At 48.8% G+C, this 24,379-nt stretch overlaps 1 long non-coding RNA gene across 4 annotated transcripts in view; it reads right to left on the minus strand.

Moving 5' to 3' along the window:
* The window catches only part of LOC131482590 (uncharacterized), a 109,368-nt gene that overhangs the window by 20,450 nt on the left and 64,539 nt on the right, over positions 1–24,379 (minus strand). For 3 of the 4 annotated variants that reach the window (XR_009247137.1, XR_009247132.1, XR_009247136.1), the window contains exon 4: positions 134–313. This is a non-coding gene — a long non-coding RNA (uncharacterized LOC131482590). Of the gene's footprint in view, positions 1–133; positions 314–23,900; positions 24,090–24,379 lie in introns of those variants that run through there. The other variant, XR_009247134.1, reaches the window with a different exon arrangement.

Here is a 24,379-nt window from a genome sequence, read left to right on the forward strand (position 1 = left end):
AGATAAACAAATGCTTACTGCTGTATGACAATGCAATGTTGTGGTTAGTTTACAGCAGTGCTGTGGTCACAGGTGACTGACACCAATGCCTTGGGTACCAGGTCCTCAGCATAGGCCAGTTGCTAGAACTTACCCCGCTAGTTGGCTGTTTCACACCTCTGCAGCTGGTACCACTTCAGCTATGATGACCCAACCTGTGAGCCTCTGTGCTCTGCTCTCTCTGGCTCACATGGCCTTCAGTGAAATTAGACTACTGAGGTTGATTCCTGAATCCATAACCTTGGTCAATTCACTTACTCTTTCTTGACCTCATCTATAAAACAGAAAAAATAACATAGCCAGATTCAGAGTATTCTTGTAAGAAATAAATGAATATACAGAAAGTGCTTAACACAGTGGCTACCATATTGTAAGTACCATATTGTAAGGAAATGCTGATTATTACTATAAAAGATATGTTTACCTTATTATTCATACTATTAATATTAGAATAGTATTTTAACATTTAAAAAATGTTATTTGTATATTTGAAATTCAGAGTCATAGAGAAGCAGGAGAGATAGAGAGGTCTTCCACCCACCAGTTCAGTCCCCAGATGGCTGCAATAGTGAGGGTGGGGCCAGGCTGAAGCCAGGAGACAAAAGCTCTTTCTGGGTGCCCTATATGGGTGGCAGGGGCTCAAGCACTTTCCCAGGCATGTCAGCATGGATTTGGATAGGAAGTGGAGCAGCTGGGGCACAGACTGATGTCAATATGGGATCCTGGCATTATGGATGGTGGTGACTTAACCCTCTGTACCACATCACCAGCCCCAATCTTAACATTCTTCATCCTAGGTCCTCCTCTCTCAGAGATTGCCAGTCATGTGTGGAGAGCTTTTCTTTCTAGTCTGGAGAGCTCCAACTAATCCCCTCAAGTTGTTAACTGTTCTCTTCAGTCTGGGAAGCACTGCACCTAATCTTGATTTTTAAAGCCTATTTGGAAGTTACCTTCTGGAGAGCCTGTGTGTGGCTTCTCTCTATCTTGAAACATGTTAGTCCTTGACAGGGGGTGGAAGGAGCCCAAAAGAGTGCCAAACTCAGGACACAAAGCTTGGCTCTCTTCCAGGGGTGGAATGTTGTTCATTCTTTCGAGGTGAGTTTGCAGCAGAGAGAAACTAGACATGTTTATTTTCTCAAAAGGTCATTGTGTTTCTTTTAAATCTCAAAATTTCTGCAGCATTAGACCATGAATTCCCTGTCTACTGTTATTTGTTGCAAACTTCTGGATCTGAAGCCACATTTAGTAGGTGCTTAATAAATGCTAGGCATGTGAATTTAAACAAAAAGACAAGAAAAGAAAGGGTCATGGGACCAGAAAAATTTCCAAACTCTTTGTGGAGAACTCAGCATGACTACCAGCATGTGCCCAGCCTCAGGCTCAACACAAAGGTACATTCAAGAAAACTACCAAGGCACTTGGAGCCGGGACCTGAGTCTTCCGAGACTTAAGTCTATAAAGGAAATCAAGCTCATATGCACAACTCCTTGCTTCAACCCTCATCACAGAGAGCCATATGAAGGGCTTAATTCAGAAGTCCCTGTGGGCTTGACAGGCACAGGAGGCATTAGGGAAATAAGTGACAGGATACGGCTCAGTGTCTAAGGGCTGGGAGGGCTCAGACACTCAGGATGGTGGGGGTTGGTGCTGGTTTATCAGGTGTCCGGGAATATCATAAGCAGAAGCATCAAACAGGAATGAGTTTGCTATTTGTGGAAAACAACTCGGAGACCAGCCTGGCCTGCTGATAGGACTTGTAGTAGAGAGTCAAGGGAGCTAAACATGGCTGTTTCAGGCTGAGGCCTGAATTTGGAAACCCAGAAATTAGACTGGAAGCAGATCACGGTGCAGCAGGTGACAAAAACAAGGCAGCACACATATCCACTGCAGCTCCAACTCTCTTTCCTTTCATCCCAAGACCAGAGGAGATTTGCATCCATGCCAGAGATTCCAGTTGGGAACCCATCTGAGGAATAGACCACTCATTTCCTTTAAGAAGGAGGCACTGGTGTTGGTTGCAAGCAACAGAAAAACTCCTTGTAACTTAGACAAAAATGATCATATTAGAAAGAAACGGGCTCACAGAATCCAAGAAAATGCTAAGGAGGATGAAATCAAGAGGAGGAGCAATGATGGCACTGAAATCAAGGGAGCTGGCACTGAGGAGCGATCCCTTCGCAATCCCTTCATGCTGCTTTGAGGATAAGTGAATTCCAGTTTCTCATCATCCCATTTAAGACCTGGGGAGAAGACAGCATGCAGTTGGCCGAGCTTGGGTCACACACCAATGCACTGGCCAGGGACAGAGAGAGCCCTCACTGGTGGTTCACCAAGATTTAACTGCTGAAGCAGTGCTCCAAGAAATGACCCTAATACTGGAACCAAAGGACACTGAGGCAGGGCAGAGCACAACAGCAGCTCTCAACTCAGGTCCTGATGGGGACGGAGGCTGGCACAGGGGAAGGATGAGCAGCCATCTGAAGGGAGAGGTAGATTTAGCACTGTACCCCTAGATTCTGAATGAGGTGAGCTTTTCAGTAAACAGGGAGGGGTGGGCTTAGGGTGGTGACACCAGGAGGAGCATAGAGGCTTTGCATGCTGCTCTGCTCAGTGTCCAGGAAGCTTGCTCCTGTGGACTAGAAGTCACCTAATGGCCAGCTAATGGGATGAGAGAGGGTTGGGATATTATCCCCACTCTGATCTTGGCAGGCTGGCCACAACGTTGGCAGCAGCCATATTCCTAACATAAAGGACTCCTGCTTCTGGGAGGGTACAGGTGCCCCTACTTTAAGCTCTCATTGGGTTCTGGCATCACCAGGTCCTCCTCTCATCTCTGCTGACCTGGTGCTGGACCAGGTAAATGTCGTGGTGCTGGGGCAAGGACCGGGGGCCATGGTGTCCATGATGCTTCCCAGAACCCTCCACCTGGGAATAATCCCTTCAGAGCCTTTCTCCAGTTTGTCCTTTGAGGGTACCAAGTCTTTTCTGTGGGCACTTATACAAGCTCCTATGTTGCACAGCAGCATGGAAGGTATTGTGCTATAAGCTCCCACCCAGGGCTGCCTCAGTGTGATCAGCAACAGCCAGGGAGTCTCCATCCAGTGTTTGTGCTGTTGGGTAGAGAACATAAGAGCCCTTCCACACCAGCCCCAAGGCTTTCTGTCAAGGCCAGCCTCTGGCTTCAGCTCCCCACCAGTTGGGTTCACTTGCTTTCATCTTGCTCCTGTTCTGGTTGCTATGGTCCTGCTTGTTCCTTGTTGGCACAATGGAAACTAAGTAACTGTGGGGGCAGGTACAATGATGTAACAGGCTAATCCTTCATCTCTGATGAAGGCACCGGCACTGGCATCCCACATGGGCATCAATTCTGGCCCTAGCTGCTCCACTTCTGCTCCAGCTTCCTGCTAATGTGCCTAGGAAAACAGTAACAGATGGCTTGAGTGCTTGGGCCCCTTCATCCACAGAAGAGACCTGGAAGAAGCTCCTGGCTCGCAGCTGCACACCAGCCTAACTCTGGCTGCTGCTGCTATTTGGGGAGTAAACCAGTAGATGGAAGATTCTCTCTCTCTCTCCTTCTCTCTTTGTAACTTTTTCAAATAAAAATAAATCAATCCTTAAAGAAAAAAAAAAAAGCAACTGTGTTCTCTACTGACTCCTTCGAACAGGAAAATTGGGGCTCCTTTATAACGCACCACTAAAACTCAGCTGCCTTCCACTTTCCAGAATCTTGTTTTGCCCAGAGAGAATAATGTTTTCTGCCCCCGCCCTCAGAGCACAGTGGGGAGCAGGGAGGAAAAACTGGGAGCATCCTCTGAGCATGGCGCTCTCACCCCAGACCTTGCTTCCCTGGGGAAGTGGCAGGCAGGGGCAGGCCTGTCTCAGACTGGAGACAAGACAGCAGCTCATTAAGGAAGCTGAGAGCCCAGGGAGGTGGCTAATGGTGTCAGGAGCTGAGCCCAGCGGGAACACGCGAGTGAGCAGAGGGATCAGAATTGAGTTGGGGAGTGGAGGAAGGGAGAGAAGTCAGGGCCCAGGGCAGGCAGGACACACACTCCCAGAGGATTCTCTTCAGTTGTGAGAATAACATCAGCCTTCTGCAGCCAATTCTCTCGCTCCCAGGGGTGGTCGTCCTGGAAAGGAGGGCTGATCCACCACCTCATGTGGAGTTGGGGTGGCTGGAACACGGATACAGACAGTACATACAAAGGTATCTACACATTCACTCAACACTGAATGTCAGCTCCATGCAGTGAATCAAACACTCAGCCTTTACGGAGCCTACCTGCCACTGCACTGATGATGCAGACTCTGATCATGGCCTACAAAACCACACACGGGCTGGTCCCTATTCTCTCCAACTGCATTTTGTGCCCCTTTTTGGTTCTCTCCCCTAACTGCAGCTCCAAAGGCCTGCTGTTGCCCAGGCAAGTCTCCAACACTCCTGCCACTGGGCTCTCACCTCTAGCACTGGCTGCCTCTGGCCTGGGGTACTGCTCTCCCAAAGTGCTCCAGGGAGTGTGGAAGGCTTATGGGTTGGTGCTGCAGTGAGAAAGAGTGGAAGAAATGACAGAAATTGGTGTGACTGGGGCAGAGAGGTCCAAGGGAAAAGGAGAATGTTTTGTTCCAAGTTTTCCTGAAGGTTGAACCAGAGACAAAGACTGGGCCCCAGGAAGCAGAGCTGAGTGACAGAAAGGGGCAGGGAAGAAAAGCCCACGTGAGCAAGTACTCCTGAGCAGATCACAGCTTCATGCAAGCAGGAAGCCTTCGGAGCAGCTTTACCAAAGGTTTCCAAACAGTCGCCCACCCCACCTTGACTCAGGGCCTTCCACTCAGTGCCAAGAGTTGCCCTCAGGGTATTCAGTGGGCTGCACTTTGGGGCTGCTCAGGCAGGAAAGTTGACAGTTACAAAAGAGAAGCTCCGAAACAGAGAGCAAGAGGGCAAGGTCAGGAGCAACAGACTTAGTTGCACACATGAATCAGCTAAAGCCAGCATGAAGCTGGTTGTCCCAGCAGTGGTTGGAATGGGAAGTGGTGCACAACCAGTGTTTCCTAGAGCAAAAGATGCAATGTGAAGCTGGAATAGGAGGGTAGAAGCCAGCCAGGCAAACATTTCCGATATTGTGGTCTGAGACCTGGGCACTCTTTGTATGGTGCCTAACCAGACTACTGCCTACTCTTTCATACCCTAAGGAGATCATTTCTCAATTTTTTTTGGGGGGGGTTGGGATTAATGAAATATCCCACAGCACTGTCCCAAGGGAAGGGCGAGGAGTTTGGGCACTAACATGATTGTCAGCTGATGCGCTGGGGAAGATTCTTGCTGTTAGTCATGGGCCTGAATGCACACAGTCATCAGCAATTGGCATCTGTCTACAGAGCCTCTGCAGTGTTACAGGCACTGTCCCAGAGAAGTGAGCAAGAACAAGAATGCCACAGCCCCTGTCCTTGCCAAACTCCACCTCAGCAGGTAACATACAGACTTGGTATGTATTTCATGCATCTTTTAGTGCAGACGTGGAACAGGCATGTGTTCCTTCGTGGGAGTCCACGATGACCGTTCCACCCTGTCCCACTCATATACCCACACCGGCTCCCCTCACACAGCCCCACACTAGCAGCCCAGGTACCCAAACGATTCCAACCCCCTCTTGCTGGGGGACGGCTCATTCCGATTTCTCCAGAAGTTTAATTTTGCCAACAGCCAGAGGCAATGACAGCAGCTCTGGAAATCTGGCTGCCTGTACTCTGGGCTGGGATAGGCAGCGCAGAAATAATTGCCTCTTTGAGTACTTTATTGGAAGGTACACGTGCTTCCTGCTTCCATGGGGGCCGTTCCCTCTCAGGGCTGCTTCTTAATGTGAGGAATGAATTAGGCCTGCAAGGCGGGTGGGGTGGGGGCTGCTTCAAGAGACAAGGCACCTGCACTCAGTCACAGGCACACCTCATGGTCATAAAGCTCTTCCTCCAAGGTCTCCCTCAAACCCTGCACTAAGTTGGGAGCTGAGGACAGGGCAGGCAGCCCTGTGCCAGAGACTGATTTCGCTAGGAGTGCCCCTTGCCGCTGACCTCCATGTGGCCCGCCAGCCAGCCTCTCCTCGCTCTGTGCAGAGAAGCAGAATGCTAATGATGACTCCTGATCTTCCCTGGTGTGGAACTTGTCACGTGATTCTAATGTCACTTCCCAGCACTGTCCCCCTGATCTGACAGTGTACCAAGATGGCTGCCTTACCTCTCTCTAGCTGTGGTGAAGAGGGAGGGAAATGATCAAGCAGAAAGAGTCCAGACATTGTGAGTGAAAATAAGGCAGAAGTTTCATTTTTGCCTGCTCCAAACTAAGCCAGGTCTTCCCAAGGTCAAGGAGACTGTCTCTGATGCCTGCCCAGCCAGTGCTTCCTGGCCTCCTGGGGATCTCACTCACACCCCTGACTTGCTGAGTATCAGTGCCCTGGGTCAGATCAGTGGACATGGGGAGGAGGGAATCTGGCCTGTTGACTCTATCCTCTATGAAACAATCACATTCCATGTAGGTTATGACATAGGGGACCCAAGGGAATGGACTGTCAAAGTGGTTGCAGAGAACCAACCACAGCTCTGTTTAGGAACATAAGGAGCTCCAGGCCCTGGAAACTCGTGCTGGGCAGCTCCAGCTCTCCTGCAGGTTCCTCCACTGTGTGGTACCATGCCACCCCTACCCAGACTTGATTTCTGGAAAACTCCTACTCATTCCTCAAAGTCCTGACAAAAGAGCACATCTGCTGAAGAGCCCTTTCTGGCCAAGCTGATCAATCTCCTTCAAGCCAATATTTCAATCTTCAAATGCATTACCAATTATTATCAGCTAGAACATATTACTAATTATTTCAGAACCCCTGTAAAATGGGGATAATTCGAAGACACTTCTAAAAGCTCATGGGAAATAGAAAGAACAGATGAATTCATTTTAGTGTAAGCTTTTAAAAGTGGGGGCCAACGTTGTAGTGTAATAAGTTAAGCTGCTCTCTGGGATACTGGTATCCCATACGGGCACCAGTTCGAGTTCTATCTATTCTACTTGCATTTCAGCTCCTTGCGCCTGGGAAAGCAGTGGGAGATGACCCAGTGCTTGGACCACTGCCACCTACATGGGAGACTCAGAAGCTCCTGGCTTTTGGCTTCGGCCTGACCAGACATGGCTGTCACAACCATATGAGGAATAAGTCATGAAATGGAAAATCTGTCTATCCTCCCTCTGTAACTCTTTCTTACAAATAAAATAGAACTTTAAAAAGTGTTTTTGGGGCTGGCTTGATGGTTCATTGGTTAATCTTTCATCAGCAAGCATCCCATATGGGTACTGGTTTGTGTTCCAGCTGCTCCATTTCCCATTCAGCTCCCTGTTTGCAGCCTGGGAAAGCAGTAGAAGATGTCCCAAAGCCTTGGGACCTTACACCTGTGTGGAAGACTCAGAAGAAATTCCTGGCTCCTGGCTTCAGATCAGCTCAGCTTTGGCCATTGTGTCCATTTGGGGAGTGAACCAGTGGAAGGAAGATCTTTCTCTTTGGCTCTCCTTCTCTCCACAAATCTGATCTGCCTTTCTAATAAAAATAAATAAATCTTTAAAATGTTTTTAACATACAGGTGTTTGGGAGGCTGAGTGTGGCTCCTTCCCTTATTTTCCCTCTTCCCCCAGATATAGAATGTGAAAATAATGGTCTCACTCACTTTCCTATAGCTCTTGACCCTTATCACCCTAATTAACTATGTAAAAATCATCAAATACATAAATAAATAAATGCTTTAAATTCATGGTAATTTTTCTTGACACACATTTTCCATGACCTTTTTGAAGACCCCTTATGTATGCCTTTCCAAGGGTTAAAGCGCCTTTTAAAAAAAATGTTTCATCTTCTTGAAAATCACAGTCTCTCTCTCTCTCTCTCTCTCTCACACACACACACATACACACACACACACACATATATATATATACAGGTATCTTCTATCTGCTGCTTCACTACCCAAATACCTGCAAGAGCCAGAGCAGGACTAGGTCAAAACCAGGAGGTCCAGAACTCCACTCAGGTCTTGCATGTGAGCACTTGGGCCATCTTCTGCTGCTTTTCCAGGTGCATTAGCAGCGAGCAGCTGGATCAGAAGCAGAACATCTGGGTCTTAAATCAGCACTCAGATATGAAATGCATCATAAGTAGTGGCTTAATGTGCTACACCACAAGCTCATTCCAATAATATGTCTTTACTTAATTTTTTTTAATTAATTTCTTTTAAAGGCAAAGTTACAAATAGAGGAAGGAGTGATAAAGATCTCCCATCTGTTGGTTCACTCCCCAAATGGCTGCAACAGTTGGGGCTCAGAACCCTGGAGTCAGGAACTCCATCTGGGTCTTCTGCATGGGTGGCAGGGGCTCAAGTACTTGGGCCATTTCCAGATCAATCAGCAAGGAGCTGGACTGGAAGTAGAGCAGTGAGGAATTGAATAGCACCCATTAGGGGATGCATGGCAGTACTGAAGGTAGTGACTTAATCTGCTGCATTGAGATGCTAGCCCTTCTTGAAAACCTCATGCTGTGCTTGCCACATGATCAGGGCTCAGGAAGGACAAACCCTAAAGTTTTGACAGCAGTGATCACCCTTTTCCAGTGGTTTGCTTATACACCAGTCACCTCTAATAGACTGAGGATTCCTTAAGACAGGGGACACAATTGGGTCACTATCACTGCACCATGGCTAGCTCAGAGAGAGCGCCCTATACCGGGTAACAAATGTTGGCATTATGGTTAGGAAAGTTAAGATAATACTTACTGGCCTTCAGTAAGCATTTACATTAGGTCAGACACTGCTGCAAGCAGTTTTCCAAGATTACCTCATTCAATCTTCACAACAATTCTGTAAGGCAAGTATTCTGATCCCCATTTTGCAGATGACTAAACTGAAACTTCCTGAGGTCAGACCATTTGTCCGGGGTCACACAGCAAGAGCAGAAGCCTGAGGCAGTGTTTGAATCAGAACAGTGAGATTCCAGAGTTTCACCTCTACCCTGCTCACTGCCTGGTGCTCTCTGCTGCATCATCCCACATGGCCTAGCTGTCTCTCCCTTCTATCCAGTAGCTACAAAAATGGGGTCTGTGTTTGTAAACCCTGTGCAAAGCCTGGCACACGGGAGCGCCAGAAGTGGATGAGAGAGAGAGTAACTGCAGATATTCCGCAGGGATGAAGATGGACAGGAGGGAGGGTGGTGGCCTGGCCCTAGGGCTCACATATCTTTCCCAGGCCCTGGCTATTCCCTACAAAGGGCAAGTGTATTTGAAAGGGCGTTGCCATGGGGATAAACTGAAACTCAAAAGAACGAGCTGAGGGCTCAGATGCCCCTCCTCCTCACTTCCATAGCCATTGGCCTGAAATGAAGTGGACAAAGAGGTTTGTAGCATATGAGTGAGCCAGTTTTGGGGAGACAGGAAACAAGTAGGCAGCAGCAGTGGGGATCCAGGAGTCACAACTCCCTGAAGTCAACTTTCAGGGCCTGACCTCACACAGGGAGGTCTTGGCCCCAGAAGCCATCCTTGATAGAGGTAGATCTCATCTGTGAGTGGGTGGAAGCGTCTCTGTTCCTTGTCCTGCCAGCTACCCTGAACTCAAGGCCAGGGTTGCAGGGACCTTCACAGCGGCTTGGCCCTGCTTCCTCAAGCCCAGCTGGAGCCAGAGACAGAGACGGAAATTTTAATTTCCATGTCTCCCTTTGATTCAGAGCCTGGGCAGCTATTTTGACTGCTTCACTGGAATATTCTTTAATTCTGAGTTTCTTTTTCTCATTACGACTTGAAAATTAAAATCTCCCTGCCTTGGGCAAGTGAGGGCTGAGTGAGGGATGGCCGCTGCTGCGACACATTTCTTATTTAAGTCAATTTGGCAGCATCAACTGCTTTCTCTCGGGGCAGGTGACTGAGAGAAGAGGACAGGGCAGATTTTAGCCTCCCTCTTTCCCATGTCGTGGGCATTAATCCTCCTATTACTCCAGCAACCCTTACTAACCCGGCCTAATCACAAACTTAATAATAGCTGCACTTGTAAGCCCAATGCCGTGCGTTATTTCCAGCTGATCCTCCCCACAGCCCTACCAAGGGGGGAAAGGCAGCATTCTTGGCCTGTTTCTGACTCAGGGCTCAGTGCATTTCACACACACAAGATGGCAGGCCCTGGCATTGTAGTGGAGGGGCACGGATGGGGGTGGGAGGAAGTCAGAGTAGTGACCCCCTTTTCTTCAGGTAACCTTGCTTCCCACAAGACAGACAAAGCAAGACAGATGCTTTTTGCTTTGAGAACCTTGAACAGAAGACTCATTTAGGAGCTCTATGATGAAGGGCAGCTCTGCCCACTCTCTGAGCCTCAGTATTCTTACACGTTTAGGCAGTGCTGCCCTAAACCACACCAAAAGCCTCACTGCAGGTGTACCCAGCACTGGCATGGAGCCCCATGGGTCTCTGCTGCTTCACGCCACCTTGGCACTTTTGACTCTATCCTCTGGGCCCGCTTCTCCTCCTGCAAGCACAGTTTCCTGTGAGCACATCCAGTTGTTTCTGCCCTGCTTCTCTTTTCCCACTGCACTTCTATGCCTGGTGTGCTCACAGACTCTCAGAGTCTCAGCGGTGGTGCCCAGAGGCACACTGTCTTTACAGGGTCCAGACGGAGGTGTTGCGGGGCTTCCCAGATCTGGAAGAGGCCCACTTCACTGGGAACCACATGCAAGCAACTGAAGCACTAGAAGTGGTGATACCCTGTGGGCAGACTCTAGCACCAGCCTTACAACAGCCTGGGTTCCCGTAGGGGCAATTCTTGTCCCATTTGTGTCCCTCTCCCCAGCTCCCCTGAGGACCTGGTAGTTTCCCACAGCCTCCTACTCTTTTGTGGAGCTCTGGGAGCTAGCCAGGAGGATCCTCATGGGCATCAGGCCCAAGACCTCATGTAACACTAAACTTCTCAACAACCTTGTGTTGTTGTTCCCAATGTGCAATGCCTCACTCTCGCTGCCTTTTCCTCTTGTCTGGAAAGCAGGATTTCAGACTGCTCTCATCCTCACCATTTCCACCCCTCAAGGCCATGGAGGGAGCTCCAGACCTAAGCTAAGCCAATACCAGGAAAGTCTGAGAAACATGATCAGACAGGTCAGAGCAAAGTAGAAAAGTTAGGATTTAGTGCTATTGGCAAAGATGCTAACTGTGGCATCTGGGCACCAGTTAGAGTCCCAGCTGCTGCACTTTCAATCCAGCTCCCTGCTGGTGTGCCACCTAGGAAATCAGGACAAGATTGCCCTAGCACTTGGGTTGCTGCATCCATGTGGGACACCCAAAGTATCTGGTTGCTGGTTTCAGCCTGGGGCAAAGCCTGCCCACTGCAGCCCTTCTGGAGGAGTAAACCAGAAGATAGAAGATCTCTGTGTGTGTGTGTGTGTAACTCTGCCTTTCAAATAAATAAATACATAAATCTTTTTTTTTTTTTAAAGTGAGAACTGGAATTAGGAAAATCTGAGTTAAAATTTCAGCTCTTGGGCCCAGCGCCGTGGCCTAGTGGCTTAAGTCCTCACCTTGAATGCGCCAGGATCCCATATGTTTGCCGGTTCTAATTCCAGTGGCCCCACTTCCCGTCCAGCTCCCTGCTTGTGGCGTGAAAAAGCAGTCGAGGACGACCCTGTGTCCACATCGGAGACCTGGAAGAGCTCCTGGCTTCGGCTTCAGATTGGCGCAGCACCGGCCATTGCGGTCACTTGGTGAGTCAGCATTGGATGAAAGATCTTTCTCTCTGTCTCTCCTCTCTGTATATCTGACTTTGCAATAAAAATAAATAAATCTTATTAATAAAAAATTTAAAAATAAATTTCAGCTCTCCTTCAAGCTGTGAAATCTTGGGTGTTTTCCGGAAGCCTCAGTTTCCTTCACCGCTTTCACAGTGCTGTTGTGGATTACATGAATAATGTGAATAAGATATTTGCTAAAGTCTCTGGCATCATGAGACAGTCAGCAACTGGTGCTATTAATAGTACTACTGGATGTACTAGTGCTGCAGTTGTTAATGGAGAGTTAAGAAATGGGGTCTGGATGACAAGCTTTCTTTCTGGTAGAGTCAGCCACAGTAAGGAGGGAAGAAACACCCTGAAATCTTGGCATCTCACAAGAGCCTCACCTTCCCACGTGGGCCATCCTGTTGATTCCAGACAGACACCAAGGCTTTGACTTCCTTGAGGCAGCTCCATTTACACCAGGGACAAACAACGTCTTGGGAAGTTAAGAGTATTGCAGATGGCAAAGGCCCTCCTGCTGTCAGATAAAGGGGCCCCTTGTTCTGATTCCCGTCAGTGGCCAGAGATGACGCTCAGGCTACACTGAACACAAGGGCCAGGCCAGAAGGAACAATGGTTGGGCAGCTGCCAAGGGCTTGGGAGGAAAGTGAGGTCCCAAGACAGAAACCAGAGCTTCCCCAGTGGGCACTGCCTTCTCCTGTGTGCTTCTCATTCTTTGTTCCCCATCTGATAATCAGGGTGGGACTGAGCTAGGACATTAAGGATCCTCTCCCAGGAGAACTGATATGGAGCACTGATTCTTCCTTCACCACCAGATATGAGGAATTCAAATAAGACTAGAAGGCCAGGAAATTGGGCTGCAATCCTGAGATCCCCAGAAGAATCCACAGCTGTCAGCATCACCTTACCCCACCTCACTTCCTCAGCTCCGGCTCCCTGTTCCTTGCTTTCACTGCTCATTCTCTCCTTCCCCCCCCTCCCCACTTCCTACCGCTTCTTTCTGCTTCTTTCTCAGGCTGGCTTTCTGAGTGCTCAGTTTCTGTTCCCAGGCCTTCTTCACATACAGGAGAGTTTCTTTTTCCTATTTGTGTCTCTGACTGCCAGGTCCAGAAGCAGGGTTGCCTGTTCACTTAGCCTCCAGACTGCAGTGGGGCCTGCAGGCTCTTCAGGGTGCATGGGGATAGGAGCAGGCCAGATGGAGGAGGATCACTGGCCATGAGAACGAGAAGATGGCATCTACAGATGGAATTCAGTATCGACTGGGCTCCGATGACTCACCACCTCTGCGGAGGGATGAGGGAGAGTGATGTCATGCTGGGGCTGGTGATGACACTGGCAGCTGCACCTCCTGCCTGCCTGGAGACCTTTCATTGCCCTGCTAGCTTATTCCTCCCTCCACATCATAATACAGGGATGGGCCAACAAGAGTCATCTTTGAGGACATTTAGAATCTCAATGATCTCAATGCTGTCTTCTTAGACCAAGGTTTTCTTCCTTTCCCCCCTCTGCTCGTCTTGGTAGAAGGTGGAATGCATATGGAGACATTCACTGTGTTATACAAGGACACACACTTACATGCGTGTACACTTCACATTCACTTCTCACATTTACACATCCTACCTGTCACCTGTTTTCTGAAGTCAGGGCAATCATAGAAATGGGGTCTCCAAACAGTGCTAAGGGACTAGGGGGCTGAGTCCCCCTGTGGGTGAACTGAGGAGGAGCCCCTGTGTGTTCTTGTTTACTGCCATTTTGATGCCAGGAACTTCCTGACATCAGGGGTTGCATCCTTGAGCACAAGTAATCCAGCACCTGGGTAGGGATATGCAGGCATATGCATTCCCACTTGTGTAACCAGGAGGAAACCAGGTCAGGATGAGGCTGGGAGTAGAGGCAGATGAGATTCATGGAAAGGAATGATTTGGGTAGAGCCAGAGACTGCAGAAACAGACTCCAGGATAAATGTCATCCTCCCTCATCTCCCATTTAGCCTCAAATTGAATGCATCTCTCTTTCCCTCTAGATTCTGGGACAGAGGAAGTTGTATCTCACTGGGTAACTACATCGCAGGAACTCGGCTTAAACTGAAGCAACAGGAAAGGTTCCCAAACACGAATGTGAATGTTAATGCTATGTAAATCACATTCAGATATATCCAGAACAAAAATGAATAGCTGGCGACTCTTGAAAAAGAACAATTAGCCTGAGGTGAAGCCAGTGGAGAAGCCACATCCTAGTGTCATGTGGTGACTTCTGGAGTCTGGATGGGAGATGCAGCCTGCTACAGTCCCCCAGAAATCCTGCCCACCTGTGGCTGATGGCAACAGTTTGTTCAGGCCTGAAGTAACCAACTGACAAATCTGCCTCCAACATCCACCTGACTAATGAAATCCAGGCTGCACAGCTTCTTTTCTATACAGGCCCCCTGCAACAGCCTGTACTTGGTTTACATGTTTATAATTTTGTATTTTGTTTGTTAAAAAGGGCTCCCCAGGGCCCGGCGCATTGGCCTAGTGACTAAAGTCCTCGCCTTGAACACGCCAGGATCCCATATGGGCGCCGGTTCTAATCCCAGCAGCTCCACTTCCCATCCAGCTCCCTGCTTGTGGCCTGGGAAAGCAGTCGAAGACAGCCCAAAGCCTTGAGACCCTGCACCCGCGTGGGAGACCTGGAAGAGGTTCCTGGTTTTGGCTTCAGATCGGCGCAGAACCGACTGTTGCGCTCACCTGGGGAGTGAATCATTGGATGGAAGATCTTCCTCTCTGTCCCTCCTCCTCTCTGTATATCTAACTTTGTAATAAAAATAAATAAATCTTTTAAAAAACAGGCTCCCCAAATTACTGAAGTTTTGAATCCCCAAAAAACTAGGTCCACTCCTTCAGTGAAGGAAACAGGTGTATAAAATGGTGATGAGCTCATTGCTCCTAGTTTAAATGGTAGCCTCCTTCCAAAACCATCTTTTTCTTTTTTTTTTTTAAAGATTTATTTATTTTTATTACAAAGTCAGATCTACAGAGAGGAGGAGAGACAAAGAGGAAAATCTTCTGTCCGATGACTCACTCCCCAAGTGACTGCAACGGATCCGAAGCCAGGAGCTAGGAACCTCCTTCAGGTCTCCCACGTGGGTGAGGGATTCCAAAGCATTGGGCCGTCCTTGATTGCTTTCCCAGGCCACAAGCAGGGAGCTGGATGGCAAGTGGAGCTGCGGGATTAGAACTGGCGCCCATATGGGATCCTGGCGCGTTCAAGGCGAGGACTTTAGCCACAAGGTCAATGCGCCGGACCCAAAACCATCTTTCTCTTTCAGGGATATGTCTATTCACACGGCTTTTCATGCAATCTTCTGTGAGGGTCTTCACAACTTCCACATGATATGGGTAAAATAAAAAAAGTAATAAACTTATCTTTTAAGTCCACTTTCCATGAACTTTTTAAAGTCCCCTGGTCTACTCCTTCCTGTGAGTGAAAGAGGACCCCATGACCGGCAAGGCTGCTCCTCTTTCCAGGTCTGCACGATTTTATGTTTCGAGGCTATGTAGTCGGAGGATGCAGGTGGTTACTGCTTTGCTAATGAGAATGTGGTCCTCTTGTCTAAACCCTGAGAACCGAACGAAAAGTACTGATAATAACACCTCATGCTTGTCGAGCCTTTCAGAGCATGTAAAGGGAGTATGACTGTCACGACAACTTTGAGGCAGGAGAAACCCCATGCAGACTTGTTACAGACAGGAGACTGAGCCTCAGAAAGGCTAAATGATGAAAATAATAGCACAAAACTGTCAAACTTCAGCAGTAGGCCTCTATGTTTGTTCTTTTGATCTGCTCAACAAGCCCAACAGATAGATATGACTACTATTCCCACTTTAGAAATGCAAACACTGCACAGTTTAAGCCACTTGTAGTCAAGGTAGCCTGGTTGCAGACTTTTTTCATGGATTCATTTCCTAAATGCCTGAAACAGCTGGGGCTAGACCAGCTGAAAACCAGGAGTCTGGAGCTCAGTCTGGATCTACCAGTGTGTGCATCAGAAGGAAGCTGGGGGGTCAGCATTGGGTACAAGTTAAGCCACTGCTTAGAATGCAGGTATCCCATGCTAGAATACCAGTTTCCTGCAAATGTGCCAGAGAGGGAAAAAAAGGATGGCACAAATAACCTGGGCATGACCAAGGCCAGAATTCAAATCCAGATTTGCCTGGCACAAGAGTCCTCTCTCCTTACCACTAAGCATTACCACCTGCCTGTGGGTCAGGTCATGAACGGGCCTGGGGGGAAGGACAGAGGACTGGCAGAAGTCCAGGCAGCTGGTCCTCAGGACTGGGGTCTAATGGCTGCTCAGAAAGCATAAGTACCAGTGTTCCTGCTGAGACAGCTCCAGAAAGGAGGTGAGCTGCAACCACCAACCTGCAAGAACCTGGGTGCCTCCTGAGAGAAACTGCACTTTTGGCTTCCCCCGGGGCCCTTGTGAACAAAACCTGGACCATCTTTTCCCTACTCCTGGAATCTCTGAGGGTGATCCACAGAGCAGTTACAGACAGGTTTAAGGAGATCACTGGGGCAATGAAGCAAAGTGGTAAGGGTGAGTTAGGGAAGACCAGTGAGGTAGGAGCTGGTGGCAAATACCCAGGCAACAAATAATCAGGCCCCAAACACCAAGGCAGTGGCTGTGGTGTGAAAAGAGGTGCTGCAGGGGCTAAGGAAGGAATAAAAACAGGGATGTTCAGAGGACACTAGCCACATTCTGTCCCCAGAGGAAGAAAGGGGTGGGACTTGGAAGGTACAGAAGGGCAATATACAATGAGGTCTCTAGCAGAAAGCAGCCGTGAGAAATTGCCAGAATTGATAACACTCCATCTTACTGCTCTCTGGGTCCCTTTCCAATCAGGCTGGTTCCCCCTTGCTGTAGTGTGTGTGTGTGTGTGTGTGTGTGTGTGTGTGTGTGTGTGTGTGCGTGTGTGAGAGAGAGAGAGAGAGAGAAGGAGTGCAAGTGTCAGCCTGGGCTCTGGGGCCACATCACAGGGAGGTGAGCTATGAGGAGCATCAGGAGAGCATGATTTAAGAGTCTCATTCCCCCTGCCCTTCACCGGGCTGCAAGGACAGTTCAATGTAATATATAATTACAGCTGCCCCACAAGGCTGCACTGTACACAGAGCTCCCCACCTTCCTCCCGCTCCTCCTGCCTGCCTTCTGCCTATAAATCAGTTTTCAATCCTGAGTGCTACCTGTAAATGTTCTAGTTCCAATCCTTGCCTCATATTCCTCTGTCCCTGAGGGGTGGTTCATGCTATGAGAGGGTCCTTTCTTTCCCCCAATCCCGATCCTGATGCTATTCCTATCCTGACTGACAGTGAAAGGAACAATGGAAAAGCTGGAACTGGCCTGAGGTCTCAGAGTCCCTGACTTGGACAGTGAGGAAGCACAGTTTCCTCAGCCACTCTGGATATGCTCCTGATCAACTGAGCTGGAAAGCACCTCCCTCAGAATGGCAAGTTCTCTCCGGCCTTGCTGGATGTCCCAAAAGGCAGGTGGCTACCTTCCCTGGAGAGTCGACAAAAAACAGTACCCTGGCCATACATAGGCTGTTAAAGAGACTGCTCTTTCCTGAGCTTGGATGGGAAATCCCATGGTATCTCTTGGAGCTGTTAAAAGGGCAACTGAAGAGAAGAAATCTTGATTTGTTTGTCACAAGTACCTTGAGGATGATGGTTCTTTTTTTTTAATATTTATGTATTTTTATTGGAAAGGCAGATATAAAGAGAGGAGGAGAGAGAGAGAAAGATCTTCCATCTGGGGTGGGGAGAATCCAAGTACCTATGAAACTGTGTCACATAATACAATGTAATTAATGAATTAAAAATAATAAATAAATTAAAAAAAAAAAAGAAAGAAAGAAAGATCTTCCATCTGTTGATACACTCCCCAAGTGGCCTCCGCAGCCACAGCTGAGCTGATCCAAAGCCAGGAGCCAGGAGCTCCCCTGGCCTCCCATGTAGGCACAGGTCCCAAGGCCCAGGGCCATCCTTGACTGCTTTCCCAGGCTACAAGTAGGGAGCTGGGTGGGAAGTGGGGCTGCTGGGACACGAACCAGTGCCCATATGGGATCCAAGTGGATGCAAGGCGAAGACTTCAGCCACTAGACTACCATACCAGGCCGAATGATGGTTCTTTTAAATTAAAAATAAAATACTGGGCCTTACACAATGGACTAGAGGCTAAATCCTCACTTTGCATGCTCTGCAATCCTATATGGGCACTGGTTGGTGTCCTAGCTGCTCCACTTCCCATTTAACTCCATGTTTGTGGCCTGGGAAGGCAGTCCAGGATGGCCCAAATCCTTGGGATCCTGCAGCCATGTGGGAGACCTGGAAGAAGCTCCTGGCCCCTGGCTTCGAAGTGGCTCAGCTCTGGCCATTGTGGCCACTTGGGGAGAGAACCAGCAGGCGGAAGATCTTTCTGTCTGTCCTTTTCTCCATAAGTCTACCTTTCCAATAAAAATAAATAAATCTTTAAAAAAAATGCTGGGCCATTCCCTTCTTGCCCCAGTTTGCTTGAGGACTACATTACCCTCCTCAGCATAGCTAGCATTGGCACTTGCTAGCATTCGGCTAATGCATACCTGACTAATGCTAGTACCCTGCTCGGCCATGCTGCTCCCTCTCCCTTTTTAAAAAATATTTATTTGAAAGGCAGAGTTACACAGATAGAGGGAGAAATAGAGAGACAGAGATCTTAAATCTGTTTCACTTCCCAAATGATCACAAGGACTGGCTCCTCCCTCCTCTATTTAATGTCTTGAGAAGTATTTAGAAGCCTTTCTCTTCTATTAGGATAATGTCAAATATGTTTCCAGGGTGCCAGTGTTGTGGGAGAGACAGTAAAGCCACTTCCTGAGCCAGTTTGTGTCCTGGCTACTCCACTTCCAATCCAGCTCCCTGCTGGTGCTCTTGGGAATGCTGTGAAGATGGCCTACATGCTTGGGCCCCTGAACCCAGCTGGGAGACCAGAAGGAGACTCCTGGCTCCTGGATTTAGCCTGACTAAACCTGGCCATTGTAACCATATGGGGAGTGAACCAGCAAATGGAAGCTGTCTCTCTCTACTCCCACTACTCGTTGTAACTGCCTTTCAAATCAATCAAAAAAGGAATTAATTAAATAAAATTCCTTACCAGGCCTCGTAAGTCCTGACCCTGACCCTTCTTTGCCATGCAGACCTCACTGTTCTGGTCCTCCCCTCATCACCTCTCTCAGCCACTCTGCTCTCTTTCACTCTGGCACTTCTGCCACACAAGCCTTGCAGTGTTGGTTCCCAAGCCTGGACCACCCTTCCCTTGGTTTTTCTCTTTGAAGCCACTTGTCACCATTCCTGACCAATCACCCCACCTGATGGGCTACTTCCTGTCTTAGCACCCCGTTTGTTCACTTTACAGTGCTTATGATAATCAGAAATTCCTTACTGCTTACTGTCTTAATTTTTTTGTTGGTTTTCCCTCCTAAAGTAGACTATCCCTGAAGGCAGTGTCTTACTTGCTGTAGTATGAATGCATGCAGTGGCTCTTAGCTCAATGGCCAATGGATGAATTCAGCATATGCCAGGTGGCTGCCAGGAGGAGGTGTCTGAGGCCAAGGCTGACTTTTGGCCCTCCACCATCACATCCCAGAAAGCAAACAGCAACACTCCTCTATTCCTTAGATGGCAGCTTGCCCCGCCCTTCTTCCAGAAAATCTTCTACCACGACCCTTGGAGGCTGACCCTGGAGCTGCTCCTGGCAGCTGGTATTCACCACCACCCACTCCCCACGGACTCAATCCCACACCTTGTGTGGGCCAGAACACTAACAGCTGAGGACAGTGACGGGGACTGAGGTGAAAACTCCTCCAAGCGTTCTAATATCCAGGAAGGAAATGCAAATGCACTGAAAGCACCTTTTCAGTAAGCAGCTTTTATGGAGAAAGAGCTGTTCTAATCCCTAAATGACTCTGTAACAGCCAGGAGCTTCCTGGTGGGGAATGGCATATCAGAAGCCACTCTTCTGCTACAGCTTTTACATGCAGGATACACTGCTTCTGGCTAATGGAACTCAGAGACGGCTCACTTTGGTCTCTACATTTCACTCCCTCCCCTACCCAGACACCCAGAGCCTGGTGCCTAGCCTCTGCATCTGTGTGTCTGCTGGAAGCCAAGGCTGCTGGATGCTGCCAAGGCTGCTGGGTGCCGCACTGTGAGTCTCAAGGATGTGCAAATCTCTGGAACTGCAAGTAACTGAGTGTGACTACAGCCACATAGCTTTGTGGGCTCCACTATGCCCATAATGCTGTGTGGTTGTGTGCTGGGGGACATGTCCATTTATCTACATCTTAGCAAAGAATGCCATTGTGCTTCTGTGCCTTTGTGGCTGTCCCAGCCCTCATCTCAAGTCTCCAGCCATTTGTGGTTCTCTCAGGCTGGGATGAGAGGTGGGAGATGTTGGCATCAGAAGGGGGGAATCATGCTTTTTCAAGGACTAATGGCTTTCATCAGAACCATAGCCAACTGATGACATACACACAGGCCTCTGGGAGAGAAGCCAGAGAAGGACTAAAACAGAGTGGAGGTCTGTAGGCTAGGGACTGGAGAGTGCCTCCCAGAAAGCCCATTCCCTTTGCTGAACTTATAGAAGGGAAAGGAATGGGACAAAACAGACCCAGGGGATGCCCAAAAACATACTATCCACATTTTTATCAGTCCTGCTTGCCTCCTCTGGAGCCCTCCACTCCATATATTACTCTCTTGCTCTCCCAAAGCACTCCTCTTGACCATGGAGCTGTGAGGGCATGGCTGGCTAGTCTATTTTCCCACCCTCCTCAACCTGGACCCAAAGCCAGGACCTTCTCTGAGACGGATGAAGTGGGGTGTTCCAAGGGCACAGATAACAGAATTCCGAGCAGACCAGACCACATGGTAGTCTACCCAGGCCTTAGAGCACTAGAAATGGAAAGTTAGTGAACTTGCCTCACACATTCTTTTTTAAAGATTCATTTATTTATTTTATTGGAAAGGCAGTTCAGATTTATGCTGATGAGAGATAGAGAGAAAAATCTTTCATCTGCTGGTTTACTCCCAAACTGGTTGGAATGGCTGAGCTGAGCTGATCAGGAGCCAGGAGCTTCCTCCAGGTCTCCCACACAGGTGCAGGGTACCAAGGCTTTGGACTGTCCTCAACTGCTTTGCCAGGTCATAAACAGGTTGCTGGACAGAAAGTGGAGCAGCTGGGACACCAACTGGTGCCCATATGGGATCCCAGTGCTTGCAAGGTAAAGATTTAGTCACTGAGCCATCATGCCAGGCGCTCACACATTTCTTTTGTAATGGATTTAGGGGTAGGTAAGTTGTCACTGGGGAAAGGAGAGTCATGTCAAGAAACTCAGGTGCATGTACACTGGAGCAACTTGGGAAGTCACAAAGCAATGGACTTCCTTCATTGACCACAGAAGGGTGGCGACCCTTGACCAGGTTCCAAAGGGACTTTCCAGTTATCCAGCAACGCCATTCCATCCCAGCCCTAGAGGCAGCCACCTGTCCCTTCGGGGGGAGCTCCAGCCCCCTCAGCACACAGCCTGGCACTTAACAAGTTGTTGTATTATCAGAATCTCCTAGAGGAAAGCCTTTAGGAGTTTCCTACAGAGGGACTCAATCTCTAGGTCTGTGGGAGTCAGGTAGAGCTGGGGACAGTGAGAAATAGGAATAGTGCCATGATACTCGAGGAGCAAGGTGAAAAGCATCCCACTGTGCTCCCACATGGAGGGATTTCTTGGCAGAGTCCAGGTAGCCTTGGACAAGATTCCCTCCAGGAGGTCTTAGAAGGCTGCCCAGGCCCCTAGAGAACAGCCACATTTCCTGTCCCTGCTGCCTGTTTTCACACCCACAGGCATCCCACCTGTCTCATATGGGCACCTTATCAAAACAGCACATTCTCCATCCTGACCCCATCACAGGCGCTAGAAGACAGGGACTCAGCCCCCTTCCTACAGTAAGTGACCTGCAGGTCTGGCTGCCCCATCCACTCTGATCCCATCAGTCTGCTTGGTGCTGATTGGAGAGTCAGCAATTCTGAAGTCCCCACCAAGTCTGGCAGAAGAGGGCCTGACCTCCCCTCACTGTAATTATCTGTCTCATAAAAAAATAGGCATTGAACTTCATAAAATCAATTAAGACTGTGGGGCCAGGGCACGGGGGCAAGAAGTTCAGGGAGCTCTGGTGACAATGGAGGCCAACTCCAAGGACAGAACAGTCCCTGTACTCCATCCTCTCAGGCCCACCCCAGAGGCCATGAGAACAAGGCTCCTGTAGATGCAACAAAGGAGCCGAGGCAAGACTACAGGAAGGACTGACTGGCTGGCAGGGACAGTAAGCACTGAAGTGCTTTCTTCCCTTATGTGATCAGCAGCCCAGCAGAGCCTGGTTCTTTCTTCCACAACCCTGTCTGGCTTCAGAAAACCTCAAGAGCTTCTCATCAAGTTACCAAGGCAACAGCAGCTCTGCAAGATTCAAAATGATGTTGGAGAGAGAGCAAAGACTGACAGGAGCTCTGGACAGGATGCCAGGGTGGAGGCACACATCTGCAAATGAGCAGCGAGGCAAGGGTTCAGTACCAGAACAAACAGCCCCTGCCTCCCTGTGCAGCCTGTGCTAGGAAGTGTTTTCCTGCAGGTTCTTCATTTGTTTTACATAGACCAGTCTCGGGTGAATGAGACAATAGCATCAAATCGTCCCTTCCTGTAATGTGCAAATAAGGATGGGGGCAGGAGAAGCTCCTCCACAACCTCACAGGTTGCCTGATGCCACAGCTCCTGCCCAGCTCCTGAGCCAAGGATACTCCTGTTTTCAAAGCAATACTGTTGGCTTCAGTGGTGGCGGCAGTGGCGGGGACATCTGGCCTATCAGGTTTAGATGCTCATATCCCATGTTGCAGCACCTAGGTTCAGCATCTGACCCTGGTTCTTGATTCCCAGATCCTGGGAAGCAGTGCTGAGGACCTGAGCAGTTGAATTCCTGCTCCTAGCTTCAGTCCCACCCACCCAGTTCCAGTCCCAGCCATTGGAGCATATGAGGCATTTGGGGAATGAAAAAACAGATCCAGAGTTCGCTGTCTGTCTCCCTTTGTGTCTCTCTGTTTAAAAAAAAAAAAAAAAAAGTCAGGCCCGGCGGCGTGGCCTAGCGGCTAAAGTCCTCGCCTTGAACGCCCCGGGATCCCATATGGGCGCCGGTTCTAATCCCGGCAGCTCCACTTCCCATCCAGCTCCCTGCTTGTGGCCTGGGAAAGCAGTCGAGGATGGTCCAATGCTTTGGGACACTGCACCTGCGTGGGAGACCCGGAAGAGGTTCCTGGTTCCCGGCATCGGATCGGCGCGCACCGGCCGTTGCGGCTCACTTGGGGAAAAACATCGGATGGAAGATCTTCCTCTCTGTCTCTCCTCCTCTCTGTATATCCGGCTTTCCAATAATAATAAAATCTTTAAAAAAAAAATAAATAAAATAAAATAAAAATAAAAAAAAAGTCACTGGGATTCTTGTGACCTTCACGATTGCCCCTAAGGAGGCAGTCCTGACAATAAGGTATCACACCCAGGTTATACTGGAATCGGACAGAAGTGAGTTTGGCTCTGCCTTGGTCATCTAAGATACCATGTTCTTGGGGAAATCACGTCTTTTCCAAGTCAGTCTCTGTTTAGATAAAAATGAAGATAATATGATGAACTCCCAGGAATTAATGGTACCGTACATAGCATGTGTTTGTACAGGACTTGGCCCTGGGTCAGTTTTAAAAAATCAATCAATCGGGGTTCGGCAGCGTGGCCTAGTGGCTAGGGTCCTCGCCTTGATCCCATATGGCCACTGGTTCTGGTTCCGGCAGCTCCACTTCCTCTCTATCTCTCCTCCTCTCAGTATATCTGACTTTGTAATAAAAATAAAATAAATCTTTAAAAAAAAAATCAATCAATCTAGGGGCAGGCACAATACCTAAATGCAAGCACCAAGATTCCATATGGCTGCGGGTTGTGTCCCATCTGCTCCACTTCCCATTCAGCTCCCTACTTACAGCCTGGGAAAGCAGTAAAAGATGATATAAGGCTTTGGGACCCTGCATCAGCACTGAGAGACCCGAAAAAAGTTCCTGACTCCTGGCTTGACTCCAGTTCAGCTCAGCTCTGGCCGTTGCAACCATTTGGGGAGTGAATCAGCAGATGGAAGATCTCTCTCTTTGTATCGCCTTCTCTCTGTAAATCTACTTTTCCAATAAAAATAAATACAAAAACATGAATAAACAAACAGTAAAAAGCTCAGGACCCAGGCACATCTTCTTCTAGCACAAATTCCCAGGTGAGGCCTGTTCTCTCAGCTGCACTGCCAACAAAGCCTCTGTATATCCATTCAGGAGTCCTGCATTGCACATCACCCACCTGCCCTGGAATCGCCACTCTCAAAGTCAAGCTCTTCTGGGCCCCATGCCTCCATATCCTCATATTGGCATTTACTAGAAATGAGAAATTCCTATGGGTTGTTCACTTCGGGGTG

Source organism: Ochotona princeps, chromosome 19, assembly GCF_030435755.1.
Source record: "Ochotona princeps isolate mOchPri1 chromosome 19, mOchPri1.hap1, whole genome shotgun sequence".
In the NCBI taxonomy this organism is placed as follows: domain Eukaryota; kingdom Metazoa; phylum Chordata; class Mammalia; order Lagomorpha; family Ochotonidae; genus Ochotona; species Ochotona princeps.